General features: G+C 36.2%; 1 protein-coding gene and 1 long non-coding RNA gene across 6 annotated transcripts in view; one reads left to right on the plus strand and one right to left on the minus strand.

The window, feature by feature from the left end:
* LOC105486313 (uncharacterized) overlaps window positions 1–16923 on the plus strand; it is a 384056-nt gene extending 367133 nt beyond the window's left edge. Inside the window, exon 8 of the long non-coding RNA XR_011621130.1 lies at window positions 15061–16923. This is a non-coding gene — a long non-coding RNA (uncharacterized lncRNA). The remainder of the gene's footprint in view (window positions 1–15060) is intronic.
* The window catches only part of LOC105486311 (uncharacterized), a 237332-nt gene that overhangs the window by 214243 nt on the left and 5424 nt on the right, over window positions 1–17665 (minus strand). The gene's annotated exons all lie outside the window — the stretch shown is intronic.

The raw sequence follows: 17665 nt of genomic DNA on the forward strand, positions 1-17665 counted from the left end.
GTGATTTGCATTCAGGAGTGTTTTGGAGGATGCTCTTGGAAAGAACAACTAAGCGAACAGTAGGAAATAGGTACAAGTAGCCCAAAATGATAGCTTGATGACTAAGTTTAATGACTAAGAGATGCTCATTGTGCCCCCTGTTGGAAGTTTTCTCACTCTAAGAATATGACAAGTAGGCCGATAGAATCTGCATTTGGATACTTTCAGACTACTTCTTGATTCAGGACAGGAGTGTTAAGGTAGTGCTTATGAAAACTGAAAAGTATACTCTTGTCCATTCAGAGTGAATACGAATGGTATCTTGCCCTCCTTTTCTGAAGAGGTGGAAGAGAATACCCTGGCTAGATCACTTACTACATACCATGGATGGCAAGCATTGTTAACTGGTTCTAGTAGAAATAGCCTATCTAGCAAAGCAACTGCACCTGGGGTTTCCTTTTAATTGAGTTACAGTAAGCCATAAACCCAGGATCCATCTGGGTTTTCTAGAGAACTGTTTGGAAAATTAAATGAAAACATAATGCAAGTCACTAATCTTGAATCTATTATGTCTTTAATAGTGGCAATAATTTGCTTACTCTCCCCTGGTTTCAATAGCAATTAATCCATGACCACTGTGAGGGGCAAGTTCCAGTGACTTTGACTTTTTGCTTTTCCCACCATGATAGCTCTTAGCCTGTGGCCAAAGAACAAATGTGGGGTATTTTCAAAACCTAATTATGTCTATTTCAATTGTTCATTCAGAAACCAAGTGAGTCTGCAAATCCAGTGGTCCCAGTGAGTCCACCATGAGCCACACCTGGGACTTGACTCCATTTAATAAGTACCGCCCTCTCCCAAGCAGGAGAGTGTTGCTGCTTTGGGCCTCCCAGGTATCTAGGTCAGCTTGGACCTTGTGTCTAGCAAATCTTGAAGTATGTTTTTCTTTCTCCCTTACTTCACTGTACAATTACCCAAGTAAATGGCAAGGTCCGATTGGGATGAACTGGGAGAATCATTACTGTGTACTTTCTGTGGTGTGGCAGGTTTCTTCCTTCTGAGGCAAAAGTCTAGCCTGCAAGCAGCAATTTCAAGGTCTGCAAAACTGGCTCAGCATAGGAATCTGGAAAAGGGATTGAAACATTTTATTTGGGTGACTTCCCTCAGCCTCCTCATCTTCCATCCTTTATTTTGGTTGTATACATTGTGCCTTTGTTGGCTGCACATATGTCTTACTGTACCTAGACATGCTGTATTCTGTTAACCACCTCTATAGCTCTCTGCAGGTTCTCTCTCCTGGCTGCCACTCTGATGTTGCTGCTCATTATAATAATTGCCCCAACTGGTGTCTGACAGTTCAGCACTGCCACCTGGTCTCTATTAATTAGGGATCCTATGAGTCCCATTGTTATCAGTGAGCCCAGTTATTAAGAGCATCTCTTACCCTCATCCCTGGCTGATAGAAGACAGCCACCACCGAGCTTCTCAGTAATGCCCATGCCCTTCTCACCAGCATATGCCTTTTTCCTTTGGTAAATGAAATTTCCTCTCATGGATCATAGTGGTCTGGTAGGTTTTCTGACCTAGTTAGTGTAACCACTCTAGCATGCCCACTTCTATGAGCCCTTTGATCCCTCTACATCTGTAAGATAAAGTAGTTCTGGCACTTCAACCTCACAGAGTGCAGTCCATTACTTTCTCTAAGCATCTAGGAGTCATCCTAGTACCTTGTTTGCTCCACATCCCAGAGACCTTGCATAGGTTTTAAATCGTGTAACCTGTAGAGTGTTCTCACATCAATAAACTCTCTTTTATCCAGCATCCTCAGAATCCAGTCCCATGTATACTCTCCTGGATGCTGCCACTATACACTGGCTAGTTTTTCCTTCAGGTTACAATCCCTTTGCTACTTCAGCACTTCCCTTGATGGATTAGGTTATGACTTAACCCAGTTATTGGCTTACTGTTTGGGACATGGGGGATGGAGAGTGGTGGCATATCCTAAAGGGAGCACAACTGGTCTCGCAAGGAAGACATCTCAAGCAAAGGTAGGCTAGCCTATTAATTAGCAAAGAGGAGTGTATCACTGTGACAGTCTCAAAGAGTTCAAGAGAATCTGGAGATTTAAAGTTTGGAAGTGCTTCAATCCAGATATCTACATCCCGGTTTTCAAAGTTCTACTCTTTCCAAATTAGGGACCTAATCTTGGCATGGCAGATCCTGGAGTTGAGGATTCCACTTTTTAAAGAGTGTGCTGCTCTTTAATTAGGTGTTGAATCTCTAGCTTTTGCTCTCCTCTGGCCACAGGAGACCCTTTTTATATTAGTTGTTAAAAACACTCACATTTTTCTTGCCATTCTCCAGGTATCATTGGCCTGAAGAAATAGCCATCTAATTCCAAATTTCTTAAAATTACTATTATCCCTGAAAAATTCAAACTCCTAGGACAGCTTACCTGCCAGTGAATTGCTCTTAATGCCTATCTGTTCCCAGTTCCACATCACTGAAAATTTTAATAATTTCACTGCAACCAAATATCTGGACCTAACAATGTTCCATCTACCTCCATTGAAGGAGGTTTTATTGGCAGCTGACCAAATAAAATCATGAACCTACAGACATCCCATTTTAGATTCTGCTTTCTAGGATCAGTTCTAGTACAAAAGTCATAGGTCAATTTCCAAAGAACTCTGATACCAAGAAAAGGTGTGTACACAAGGAGTATTGGATAGAGATCTCAGAAACAATTGTGAGGTATGAGAGGAGAAGAACTGGTCAGAAGCGGAAGCTGAACTGTGATGCAGTTGCAACAGAAGATTCAGCTGATCCTACAGGAAGTTCTAGAGTTTGGCTGGCCCATTATAGTTATTGCAACGTTAGGCATGGGGGACAGATAATCAAGTCTCTTGCAAAGGCTAATCATTGTATGCAGGCTGCCCCATAGGAGGGACATAACCTTCAGTGAGGCTGCTCTCTTAGTTCAGGGCAATTATTGGAGGGGAACTCAGTTTAGCTTTATAAGTCACCACCAGAAATAGGGGAATGAGTGACTCTCCCAGGGGAGCAAAGGAAAAATCTAGGCAGTGCAGCACATTTTAACTGAAATGTTGATAAAATCTATAGGGAAAAAATAATTATGTGTGGAAGATCACAATGCCTGAACTGGGGTGAGAAGAGGTGAAGTAGTGGGTTGGACTTTCAATAAAGAGTGGGAAAATGTAGGTCTTATTGAAAAACAACATTTGAGAAAAGACTTGAAGTTAGCCATGCTGAAACCTGAAGGAAAGAAATATGCTCCTGGAACAGGGAATAACCAATGTTAATCTCAAAAAATGAACCTGTTAAGTGTGTTGGAAAATTTGAAGATGGAAAAACCCTAATATCACAAGCTGCAGAATTATGGTCACCATATAATAGTATTGCTACATATATGTAAAGAATATGTACAGAATCATGTACCCAACGAGAGAGAGAGTGTGTGAATATAAAAAGGCTTTCAAATCTACCTGTAACTTTTGTTTCACTTACTTTTCAAAATTCTGAAGAAATGGAAAAAAATTGATGTTTTAAAATATATGTAAAGATTATATGATATTAATTATATTATTCCCTATTATTTTTAATATACCTGTTATATTTCATAACAAAAAGGAGAAAAATCAATAGGGGTGCCAGAAACAGACATGAGCAGTATATATTATTAGATAAGTGAAATAAAATATCCTGACTAACCAAGAATTATTTATATATAGACAGTGCTGAGCATAGTGATAATTTGTGTAACTAAACTTCATCTTTTTATCATCAATTTTGGCCCTACTCTACCCTGTTCTTCTGACCTACCAGCCACATCCTGGCTTATATATATTTTCAAATACATTCTTTGTAAGATTTTTTAAAAGATAATATCAGATTATTATGGAAAATAATTCATTTTATATTTATAAAACTTCAAAATATTAAAAAAAAAGTTGTGAAGATTAAATAGGGTCTATTTTAAATGCCAAAATTACCACAGAATAAATTTAAGATTTTGAACCCAAAGCCTATAGCTAACATATTATGAATAAAGGGAATTTTGATTCATCTCCTCGAAGTTCAGAAGTTCAGAACCAGAAAAGCATACCAAATGTCAACAGAGTTTAAAACACTGGAGAATCTCAGCTACACTTGAGGGAGTTATTTAATCTTATTTTCCTTATCTGGAAAATGGGGGTTGTTAAGTAAGGTATGCATCAAGTAAGGCTATTGTGAACATGAAGAGATGGGTACAGATGGAATCTTTGCCCAAGAGCTCACTAAGCATTTGCTGTTACTGTTAGCAGCAGATCAACATATACTAATTCTCTCATCTTCATGAAGTTTGACCACACTCATAATGCCTATCATCTACTCTGCATGAATCCAAGAACACATTTCTTAGCATTCTGCTCCTGAGCAGCTGAAAATCCACTGCAAAGGTATGCATTCATTTCTTTCATATTGAACTATCAATATTGCTTTCAACCAGCTTACCCTTCTTTTGTTTACTTAATTGAATTCAAGCCAACACATACTCATTGAGCATTTAATATGCTACATATATTATATTAAGTCCTAGACTTCCCTCCTTGCTTTCCAAAGCTAATGTTTCAGATATTTACCACTGATTTTATGCATTGAATTTGCCCTTACATTTACCAGATACTCCTCACCTCTTGCTTCAATGAAACAATACAGGTAATCATAGGTAATCAGAATTGAATTCTGTTTTTCATCACTGCACCTCAAAATTTGCCTTTTTATTCCCTCATTTTCTCGTTGCTTCTTTAGCTTCCATTTTTGTTCCCTTTTTAGAGATAGAGGAGAGAGAGAGAGATTTGTTATAAGAAATTGTCTCTTGAGATCATGGAGGCTGAGAAATCCCGTGATCTGCCATCTGCAAGCTGGAGGCCCAGGAAAGCTGGTGGTATAGTTCCAGTCCAGGCCCCAAAGTCTCAGAACTAGGGAAGCCAATGGTATAACTCCCAGTCCAAGTCCAGAAAACCAAGTAACAGAAGCATAGATGTCTGAGGGCAGGAGAAAGTGTATGTCCCAGGTCCCAGTTCAAGAAGAGAGAGAATTCTACCTTCTGCCGCTTTTTGTTCAATTCAGCAGTGGATTGGATGATGCCTTCTTGCACTGGTGAGGACAATCTTTACTCAGCTTACTGATTCAAATGCGAATCTCTTCCAGAAACACCCTCAAAGACACACCCAGATGTAATGTTTTACCAGCTATCTATTAGCTTAGTCATTCTGACACATAAAATTAACCATCGCATAGATAAAGAGTAACAAGAATGACCCCAAGATTTCTGATCTGAGCAACTAGAATGATGGAGTTGCCATTACCTAAGAGTGCATTTTAGGGTAGTTAAGGGAGAGAGGTGTTTAATTGTAGATAATTTAAGCGGAATTTTAAAGTAGTTAGATATAAAAGTCCTGACTGGAGATTTACATTTTGGAGTGTCTAGGGCACAGATGAAGTTTAAAGCCATGAGACTGGATAAGATCAGAAAGATAGTGAGTGTAAACAGATAAGAAAAAGTAGTCTAAAGTCTAAACCCTGGGTCACTTCAGTGTTAGGAGGGTAGCAGGGTAGGAGATAAATCAGGGGGCTGGTTTTCTAAAAGCCCTGGAAAGAGAACATCAAATGTTGCTGATGGGTAAAATAAGAGGAAGACTGAAGTTGATCTTTGAATTTAACAAGGTACAGTCACTGGAAACCTTGAAAAGAAATGGACTAATGTGAGCTTAATAGATAAAGGAAAAAAGCAAATTATGACATTGGTATATACCATTCTTTTAAAAAAATTAACTAAGGAGTGAATGGGTGATTGGTAGAGGGAGAAAGTATGGTTTAAATTGTTTAAAAATGTATTCCAATGGTAATACTACAGTTGAGAGGAATAGTTTGATGATGACAAACAGGGGAGAATTGCTGGAGTGAGACTCTATGTGTGGTCCAGTGAGAATGGGATAGTGTGTCTTTGAAGAGAAACATGCAGAATGTATTCCAGTGGGAGGAAAGGAAGAATGTCTATATACAGATATTAGAAGGTAAGTAGACATGACAGCAGGAGGTCATGGAAACTGCTATTCTAGTAGTTTCTATGAACTCAGTGAAGGAGAAACTTGCATAAAGAACAGGGAGATGGTGTTAGAGGTTTGAGAAAAGAAGATATAAAACAGAAAGAAAAAGGAAGAGTAAATGTAATATAATTGCTCTGCAACATTAAAGGCCCACTTGAGTAACTATCATGAAGCTAACATGAGACTTAGATTTGTAAATATTTTTCCAGCCATATGTAGCTATTCAGGGAAGGGAATGGAGCAGGCATTCCTTTACTGTGTTTACTTTGGTTAAACACAGCTTACAAATCCCAAAGTAAGGGTTTAGCCAAGAGATAGCTAAATAAATTGAGGTTTAGGAAAGAGAGTGTTCAAAATGATTGATCATGGAAAATTTAGAGTGTTTGAAAGGGAGTGTTTATAATGATTGACCAAGCTGAGTATGTAGGGAAACAGAGGCATGGGAAGATGACGGTAACAGTGGCAGGATCAATGGATTGTAGGTTCAGTGGGAGAGACCACTGAAGGATATTTGAGAGCCAATGATTTGAGGAAGTGATCCAGAAATACAGGAAGCGATGAGTAGACAGTGGTTCCAGAGTGTGACCACAGAGTTTAGTGACAGAAGGGAGGTGGGAGAAAAAAATAATCGAAGGAAGGTGATCAAGGAGGCAAGAGGACTCGAAGAATTGTATGGCTAAATACTGAAAATACTCAGAATCAAGGAAAGAGTTGTGGTGGTGTGAACCAAGAGTTACAGCTAAAGTTTTCATGGATTGAAGAAAGCCCTTCAGTCCTTTAGATGATTTAAACAAGAAACAGAAGTAGGGAGCGTAGTCTTATGACATTACTGTTACAGCAGTGGAGAACAGAGTTTGAATAGCATGGAACAGTCTGGAAATGACAATGACGAGCAAGAAGGAACCTTCCCCAGGATCACAATTTGACAGCACTAACAGGCCATGCAAGTGCTTCCCAAAGAACCACATTTCAACAAGAGCAAGATGAAGGGGATTTTCAGAGAAGCTATTGAGAACACAGGGGGCTTTGCTGATGGCAGACACTCAGTCTCAAAAACCAACAATGTCAGGAGATGGCTACTAGAAGGTGGATATACAGAGCTATGTATAGAAACTGGAATGTGAAAAATCAACAATGCTCTGGGAAGCCAGGGTTTATGGCTGTGACTGATACAACAGTAATAAAGTATATAAAGAGATGAGTCCTAATGGTCTTTGGCCAGTAGTGGAGGAGGTAAGTGTTGGGGAGTATGCAAAGGTTAGAATTTATGGGATTCTCTTCTCCCATAAATCATCTTGATGGCAGTATGAAGACCAGAAAAGGAATGATCTTGACTGCACATTTATCCATGTAACCACTAGGTCTTTGAAACTGTTTACTGACAAGTTTTTCTTATTGCCACATTTATTGGTTTCAATCTGGGGCAAGCTCAAATATGTAGCAAAAGCCTCTAGTTTTTCAGTTTTTCCATGTAAAATAAATAATAATTTCCCATAAAATAAATCATGAAATAACCATAGTTTTGGCACACAAATGAGCAGAAGCCAATTTTGGCATTGTACTCCAAGCAGCAGTAGAAATAGGAGTTTCCCATCTCTTCCCAAACCAACTAGTGGTTAAAAACTGCTCTGAGCACAACTCTAGAATTGCCCCTAGAAACTTCTTTCAAGCCTTTGTAGACCTTTCAGCATCAATGGTTCACTCACTTTAGGAATATCCTTTCTTTCGGGAATCTTTTTTTTGGTTAACATCTCCCTTCCAGATGACTTTTTGTGAATCACCCTTCTTGTCCTCTGAAATTCGTCTTTCCTTCAAACAAACTGTAGGTTTTCCTCAAATTGTCTGCATTGTCTCCTTCCTCTTCCATCCTCTTGCTGGGATCTTTATCTAAAATGCTGCTAAGGGACAAAATGTCTCACGTCCTTTAAATCATCTTCTCCAATGTAAGTCAGAAGGATACTTTAAAACAAAAATAAACAAAAACACACAAGGGAGTACAGATATATTGAAATAAACAACATATATTGGCCTCTTTTTACTCCTAAGCAAGTCTTTTTCCTCAGCATAACCTTAAAGGCTGTATGCAATTTAACAGTATTCTTCTTTCTGGGTCTCATTTCCCATCACTTGTCTCTTCTTGATGTCTCATTACTGCAGCCACAATCAACAACATACCATTTCTGGGCTCTGCTATGCACTTGTGTTTCCCCAGCTTTTGCTTACACCCTGTCCTTTATGCCAAATAGTATTTCTCCCCTTCTCCAGTTGTTAGTCATTCCACTTCAAAGACTTCTCTTGTGAGGTTTTCCTCTGGAGCATCCCAGACCTCCAAATTATCCAGGCTTTCCTCATTGCTTTTATTACACTATATTGATACTTACAATACAGAGATTTTTAGGGTCTGGTTTTTATTACACTCTACTTACTGAAATTCTTCTTTATATAGAAGAGGTGAGATAATTATAATATTAGACCTGTCTTTGTGTGTTTCCTGTCTGAGTACCCTCTATTAAATTGTTAGTTTTTCAAGGAAGTTTCTCATTCCTTCAGTACTTGCCATTATGCCATGCACATAACGTGTTCAAAAAATACTTATTCAATTAAAATGTGATAGAGAATAATCTAGGCTGGAAAGAAAGAGTAAATGGCTATTAGTTGAATTAAGACATGGCAGTAGAATATAAGTTCCATAAGGATAGGGATTTTAACATGTTTTGTCTTTTAAGAATGCTATAAAAATATATTGAATAAAAAAGATTAATTTAGGAGATTTCATACTTAATATTTAACACTTAATCTTGAGCAACATACAGGTATTACATGAATAGTGGGGTTGGCTACCTCCCAATTAAAATGCACTTTTGAATAAAATGGCGGCTATTTTTCTCACAGTCAACGTTTAAAAAAATCAGAACAGACATAAAGGAGAAAAATGTTTTCCCAAGTATAATACTAGAAAAAATAGCCATTCTTTCTATTACAGAACTTTAAATTTTAAAGAATGCCTATGTTCCTTAATTCTATTCAATTTTTAAAATCAATCACTCTCGTGCTGAATATTTTTAAATGAATATGACACTTTGCATGGATCCCATAAATAAACAAAACGTGCACAGCTTTGTTTATGTTAGGAACCTTCTGCTAAGTGTTGCTTCTATTTATTTACTTTTAAATTATGCCAGATTTTTGCAAATTTGAGTCAGTTTGGGGATCAACTTGAAATTTTAAGGACTGGCTATTTACTTTGCTTCTGATTACTTGCAAATATGTTAAGGTAATAGTTTTAACGGCCAGTAGAAGGTATAAGAGGAAAATATTCAAGATATACTTAATTATGGAAATAGATGTACCTTGCCATTTTTAAATTGTTTCTCTTAATTTCTTTTAACTTCCTCATTCTCTTTGCTTTCTCCTCACATCCTATAGCCCTATACCTTATAGATCAAGTTCAGATACTCCCTGATTTATGTAACACAGTATAAAATGTCTGCAATGATGAACATGAGATAAGTTTCAATAAAGATAGGTCAGTAAATCAAAACTTTGCTGGGAAAGCCATGCTGCTAAAAATAAATCCTGCTTATAGGCATTCATAGCTGAAATTATAATTCACTAATTAACCCATAATAAAGAGCTGGCATCCATAAACTGACTTTCTCTTGTTATATGTAATCTGACATGCTTCATGTGATTTAGGGCTGGTTAGTTTTTCTAAGACAATAGAAATCAAGTGATAATAGACTTACATAAGACAACAGACACTGATACTGGTCTCACCAACAACCATCCAATTCCCTATCTTCTTCTTCCTTCTTAACCAAATCATGGCTATGTTCAGGAATTTCCTATCCTTCACACTGTCACGTGTTTCAGAATGATTCCACCTCTAGTTCCAGGGCTGGTAGATACTTATTAGGAATAAGACAATCTCATTCTGTTTGAAAATGGTTGGTTTATGTGTCGTCACATAACCCAATTTTGGGTAATTGGATCTTAGCAGAAGTCAGTGGTGGTGCTTCTAGGAAAGTTCCTCTCTCTAAACACACAAACACATAAAAAAAAAAGAAAGTCCTTTTCTTTTCCTGAATGCTTTTTAATGCGTGGAATATGATGTTGGAGCAGTAACTGTGAGGGAACTACTTGAAGGAAAAAATAAGATAATGGGAATAATGAACAAAGAGATGGAAGAAACCTATATTATGTGTGACATCTATAAGCCACACAGGTTGTTCCTTGCCTGGAGTCTGCCCTACAAGAGACCTCATCATTTAAGCCAGCCAGTTTGAGTAATTTTCTCTTACATGTACTCAGAATTCTCAAAACCTTCTTTCTCTGTATTCTTTATTAAAGAATGAAGTTATTTTGTTTTCTCTAATGAATGAATATACCTGTCTGATTTTCTCTGCAAGGAGATTAGCATGCAGTAAAATATCTAGAGGCTAGCTTTTTTTGGACATTGTTCAAATGTTGGACTCTTGATACTTGGTAAAGAAAGGTATGTAAATCAATCAGTGTTCCCATTAGGTAACAGAGTTATTTCTTTTTCACTAATATAAAGTAGCCAAGAATTACAGGAATAGGATATCTTTTAAAATAGAAACATTTTAAAGGAAATGCCATCATATCATCATGCATTTTAAAAGAGCCAAGTAACAAATAGGTAAAAACGACTGCTCTTTCAAGCAGTCCTACCACTATAAAATGTTAGCAGATAACAGAAAGGAACTGGGGTCTGAACAATGTCACCCTCTTTTTAAAGAGTAGTTGTTCCCAAAGAAAGAAATACAATGTTATTACGACTATCCAATTCACATTACTAGTCATTTTGTTGATATTCCATGAAATATAACTCCTGATTCAGTGGTAATCAGTTCATACAATTGAAAATTTCACATTATTTACATTCTATTTGAAAATTAGTTCATATTGGAATATGTTTTAGGTGAAATCGGTTCACAAAAAAGGGATACAGATAAAATTGAATATGATTTTAATATTAATCTAAATATAATCTTGTGGGATATAATTTCAAAGAGGAAATGCTAACTTTTAATATAAATAAAGGTGGCTGCAATGTTCATTGCTTTACTTAACTGACCTATAATGGGGATACTGATAAGGCCATTTCTAGCCCCTAGAATGCCTTTTTGCAAATTAGACCCACCAGAACATGGCTTGGCAAGCAGAGCAATGGGCTGGATTCCAGCTCCTACTTGCCCATTTGGCCAGGCATTGTTGTGCAGTGAACAGCTAGCACAAGTGTACTTAGTTGCCTTAAGTTACAAATTCCAATGCTTAGGTGGGCAAGTGTTAGACAGCAGGGAATGCTCAAAGTGCCAGCAAACTAGAGACTCCATCACTAATAATAGCTACAGCTACTATTTCCAGGATGGAATGCAGACACAATACTTACAGAACTTCCAACTTTCAATAAAAAACTGGAAGTCTAATTCAGTTTGCTTTAACACCATGGATACAAACACAAGGTGTTTGAGAATCAAATTCAGATTATTAACTGGCAGTTTCTAACTGGAATTAAAGGAAGTATGTAGCCACAGCTACTTGCTCAGATACTACTGTTAATCCCAATCCAGTTAGATTCAGAAATGTTGAGCTCCTGGAGGTGATAGTGCAATCTAACAAAAGTGGGACAGAGGCTATGTTTTACATCCAAAGTAAGTCTCAAGTAGCAAAGACCATAGACGTAGATATGGAGGGGACAGAAAAAAGAAGCAATAAATGTTAAATTAACTCTGAAGGAAAAAGAAAAGAAGTGTGTAAAATTAAGTACTATGTAGGGAGAACATAGTTGTGATTTTCAGGTAGTTTGCTTTTTATAGTACTGTTCTACTAAATAGCTCCAACACTTTGCTAACATTAATTAAACCTCATGAACCCTGTGAGATAGGTAATTACTATAATTAAACTGATATTCCAGATCGGTAAAATGAGAGGTAGAATGCCTAAGGTCATAATGATTGTATGACCCAGGTTGGCAGAAAAACTACGTTTTCTTACATCATGTTACTCCCCTTCTAGGGGGGTAACTCTCTTTCTCTCTCTTTGCTCTCTTCCTGTTTTGATTAAGAAGATATAATGATAGGATAAATAAACTTGGTCACTGAGAAGTTAAACTGCAAGTTGATCAGTGAAGTTCAAAGACAAACTAGAAAAATGCCTAAATAAATGATCTGTATTCCATAAATAACATATATAATGTGCAAATTCCATTTCAATTAATTGCATTTATTTTAAAAATTTCCATTCAAATTGCTGGTTTAGCTAAATGCATCAGTAAATCAAGAAATCAATGCATGTAAAGCATTCCCCATACTACACAACAGCATATAAAAGACTGTCATTAGTTTGGAAAGAGAACACAACAGACAGACAGAAGGAACTCTTCTTGTTGCTATAACTACGGCATAACAAAGGTCAGCACTGGGAAGGAAAAAAACCTTTCTGGACTGAACATTAACAACTCAGGGATAGTATCTTGAATTCTTCCTCTCAACAAAGAAAAATATAATTCTTTTTTTAAAAAGGGAGTTAATTGAAGATAAACTAAATGGAAACACACTTTAAAAAAACAAGCATGAAGAGTGGCTTTGATTTCAAATAAAATATTGAGACTAATATTAAGAAACCTGTACTTTTGCAAATGCAGATATCAAGGTTACACTGGAAGTCTAAAATCTCCAGGGAAAAAAATATAATTTTTGTGTTCACAACCATTTTGTAAACATTTCTTTATTCTACTTAAAAATGGCAAATTCAAAAAGGGTGACATTATAGAATAGGAAATGGTTTAAGACAGATTTAATTTTGGAGTTTCACAGAGCTTAACAATATGACTTTTATAAACCTAATTTTATGTCTTCACAAGGTACATTCTTGAAGTAACTCTGTTATTAAAAATTGAAGATTATTTTTTCTAACTGGGTAAGTCCTGTCTAGCAATTTGAAGATTCAGAGGCCTCTTAATAAAATGTCCAGTGCCTGTATGTAAGCTTGCCTTAAATAAAAGGTCCACTTCTTCCTGTTGAGAGGAGTATTAATAGAACATTGGTTACCTAAGTTATTGAATTTGGAGTTTTGATAGAGAATAGGAAGAATTGAGATAGGGGACTATGTTATTGACTTCCAGTGTCCTGTGTGCAGAAGAGAATGGGCGAGAGCAGAAGGAAGTGACACCATCACATTCTGGACTGCTGTCAGGGGAACACGGACTATTGGCACACTGAGCACTGTGGACAAAGTGTTTCCTGGTTAGCTCTTAACTACAAATTTCACCACAGGATTTCCTCACTTTGTATTACTTTACCATTACTTAGCTATCTGAAGAGATTTATGTTCCAGAAGGCACGCAGGTAGTTCTGTGATTAAGGAGAATTTTGCTGGGACAAAGGCCAGCACGGGATGCTTTGATTCTGTCAGGCAAAGGAAAAGGGAGACCCCAAAGAAGAGCTTGGGGCCCACGTTACAAATCTGTGTTTAGATTTGTTAGTGCCTGGAAGCTATTTACCATCACTTGGTGTTTTGTAGCAAAAGTGATCCATTGTTTCCTTCATGAGTAACTACTTTGACAAAATCTGGAATGTTATTGTTTATATTTTCTAATAATCCAATGAACAAAGGATAACAAATATTTATGGGAAAGTACAAGGAAAACAACAGCTAATAAAAATCAAGCTATGTCAGTGAGCCTATGGAAGAAAAAACATTCTTCTGGAGTTTTCCCTTTCTAGCCTATCATTGAAAGTTTGGATTTCTGTGTTTGGGGATAGCACTTTCCATGGAGTATCAGAGCTATAGTTTTATAGAAATGGAATTTATATGATGAGAAAAAATATCATGAGTAAATTAAAATGGGGCTATACCAGATTTGGTCTGGCAAAGAACAATTCTAAAAATTAATGCCCAGAATAATACTTGATACATATTTGTCTAGTGTCCAAACTGTATATGAAAATATGTGAATATGTGGTACTTGATTAGCTTAGTTGATTTGAATATGATGTTAATGAGGCCAACGTAATGGGTTTAACCCTGTGAACCCATTATTTTCATTATCCTCAATTGTCACAGTTTTTATCCTTAACAGTGGCCAGCCATTCCATAAGTACCTCCTATTAGTCATTAGAAAGACAAGGTAAGAGAGTAAAGATAGCTGGAAAAACAGCTCAAAGCACGTGACCTACTGTGTTGGCAGGTTAAAAGTACCAGCTTTGAATATGAAGGTCAGCATTGTGATAACAATGTATCAATATTTAATTAGAAGTGAAAGAAAACAACAGGTGTGCAGAATATTGATTTTAAGAAGTAGCTTCATCAAATCCCAATCGTTAAGACACCAAGACAACTTCCCAAAACGTTCTGAAAATGTTAAATCAAGGGATTTAAAAATATTATTTCATTATGCTATAATAATTTTTTATATGCAAAAATTTATTTTATGGAAATAATAGTACTTCAGTTTAGCTCACAGTTCATTATTAATTAAAGATTTTCTCCCCCTCTGGTCATAAGGCAAATGAAGTTTTCTGAGCTAAGTGGATCTGCTGGGATAGTGGGTTCTTAGAAGGAATAATAGTAGATTAGATTCAAAAGATGGAACCAGTTGGAGAAGGGCTTCATGAAATTAATTTTATAAATTTTGCACTTTTATCCTATAGGCAATGGGGAATTTACTTCCATACATCTCATGTATACTACATTATTTCAATATGCATGACCCAGAATGTTTGGAACCTGCCATGTGGTAGGCATAGTAGGTATGAGGTGGGACACAAAGCTGAATAAGACACAATTCCCAATGTCAACCAACTCAAATTCTGGTAAAGGAGCCAGGTAAATAAAAATCCTAGGTAGATCTTTGGCCAGTCAAAAGAGTTAAAGAAATTATTCCCTATTTGTTTTAAGGGAATATTCCTTCCATAATGAGTGTGATTATTTACTATATTCATAGTGAATTACTGTGGCAAAAGAGGTGGTCCGCAGAGCCCATGAACATGAGTTGAGATGTGAGTCCTTGGATATTAGGTAAGAAAGCTCCACACACCTTTTCTGACCTTCATGTTGTGTATTTTCTTATGACTAATAGTAAACATCTCATTAGTGGGAGGTTAAAAATTACCTCTTGGTTTGAAAACACCAGCAGACAAGTTGCATGTTCCCAAGATTTATCTCAGTTAATTTTTTATTTATGCTATTTCCTCTGATTGTGTTACTTCTGCTGTCTTTTTTCTTCAGTAAATTCTTGTTTGAATATTCTAACCTTGCCTTGGCTATCCTACAAGTATTTAAGAAAGCTTAGTTCTTTCACAGTTGCCAAACTTTCCCTAAAGTCATTAAAACTGTTTTCAGTGGTAATCAGCAAAATAACTTCCAGGGAGCAGAGGAATTTCAAGGTCACATTCAGGGCTGTGTGGTCTACTTAATCTCTTCATCAGATTATTCACCTTCTGTGTTACTCTATGTGGAAGACAGCCAGCTGTCCCTCAGAATTGTTTCTCTACGCCACAGTAATAAAGCTGCATCTTGGAGTTGGCTGCCCAGTAATCTTTGCAGCTAGGTGTGGCATGTAATGAGTTTTTGACAATTGCATGTGAGCCACAGTGCTATGTTCCACTTCAAGACCAAGACCTTTAAGAAGCCATCATAGCTCCTTCATGCCCTTCTGCCAGCTTCATGTAGTTGATGAGCTGTCCTTTGGAGATGAAAAACGTCCCAAGATAAAAGGAATCTTAATCTATGGATCACTCATAGAGAAGAATGGTCTCTGATCTGAAATTCCCACCCTGGACTGTTCCATGAGAAAAGATATACTTCTGTGGATTTTGCATTGCTAAATTTTGAGGTCTATTTATTTCAACAGAATATGCTACCTTTTTGAAGATTCTGGATAATGATGAGGATATTGATAATGATTATGATGGAAAGTAGCAGTATTTTAAAGATATTTCAGAGCAGAACAAAAAATGTATGCCGAGTGGGGATACTTTTTTCAGGTGATGCTCAAGATGGGCTTTTAAAAAATTCCCATCAGGTTATCTATGAAAGCTTTGAACTCTCTCCTAGTTAAGATTTTTAAAAAATCATAAATCAGGGTAAAGGCACAAACCACTTCCAGGTAATTGGAAGCTGTTATGGGCATTTTGCAGAGAAAACAACTTCACTTTTTGGTGTTTCACACAAAAATGTGGACTTAGAGAGAGTTATCGGAGAACTGAGTGTTCTCAGGTATTATTATTAAAACCCTGATATGTCATTTTAAAGAAGACAGACATAGACTAGTGAGAGGCATGGTGCATATACGTGTCTACACTGGTATAAAAAATTAATGGATATGAGATAGATGAGAAAAAATATTTCCCCTGATCATATTTGGCTAAGTATGCAATCAATTCCCTAGTGGAAAGGCAATAGAATGCTATATCAAAGCCATGAGGTATATTGTTTATAATTTATTTTATAAATTTAATTGATGCCATATCAACTAGGGGCCTACAATCATAATTAAATCTGAGGTTCTAGTATCAAGAGAAGGTTTATTGATTGATTAATTATTGATAGTGAGAATAGGGTAGAGGTTATAAACATAAGGCTTTGGAATAGACTGGATTGGGTACAAATTTCAAACTTTTTACATACTAACTTTATGACTTAATCCAGGTTACCTAATTTCTCTGGGCCCCAATTTCCTTGTTTGTAAAATGGAAATAATAGCCACTTCACAGGATTATTGCAAGGACAAAATAGAATATCTGCAAATTACTTAGCGCAGGATCTGACACTCATGGATCATTAATAGGGGCTATTATTATTAATTATTAAGACCAAACATTCTATAGTTTTCCTTTATCAGCTAGAAAGTAAAATTCATTGGAATTTAGAACATATTTTCTCTCATGTGTTTAAGATTTCATTTTGAAAGTAAGCTTAAAGAGTCTCAAAAAGGAAAGCATGAGAAAAGGAATTTCCAAAAAGGAAAATTTCCAGAAAAGAAAATTTGGCAAAAGAAAGCATGATGTCTTTATTTGATTAAAAACATTGCTTATTTATAAACTTCAAAATTTCTAACATTGGACTGATATTTTAAATATTGTGAAAAGATGTTTAAGAATCTATCATTTTTCTAGCATGTTTTCACTCATTAAAAAGTGACTATATTTTCCTGATAAACTTCCTATGAAGCGTAGCTAAAACAACAACAAAAAAAAATCAAACGGAAAATTTCCTTTTTTGTTTTTATAAGGCGTTAGCACAAGTATAAAAATATCTTATTAACTTGAATAATTAATAGCCATCCAGTTATTTTGTCTATGTCAAATAACTAGTAATAATCAAACAGCTTATGCTTTAAAAAATTACAAAACATGTATATTAATCAATGAGTCACAAAATACACCTGTTTCCTATTGCAATAGTAGCCCACTCTTGAAATAACACCTTCATTTAGGCATACACACACCACAGTTTTAAACTTGCTATCAACAATTTATCTTCCATAGTTGGTAATGTCTTGATATGGTCAAAGTCTATCTTTTGAAATTCAAATACAAAATGGTTTA

This window comes from Macaca nemestrina, chromosome 3, assembly GCF_043159975.1.
Source record: "Macaca nemestrina isolate mMacNem1 chromosome 3, mMacNem.hap1, whole genome shotgun sequence".
Lineage (NCBI taxonomy): Eukaryota > Metazoa > Chordata > Mammalia > Primates > Cercopithecidae > Macaca > Macaca nemestrina.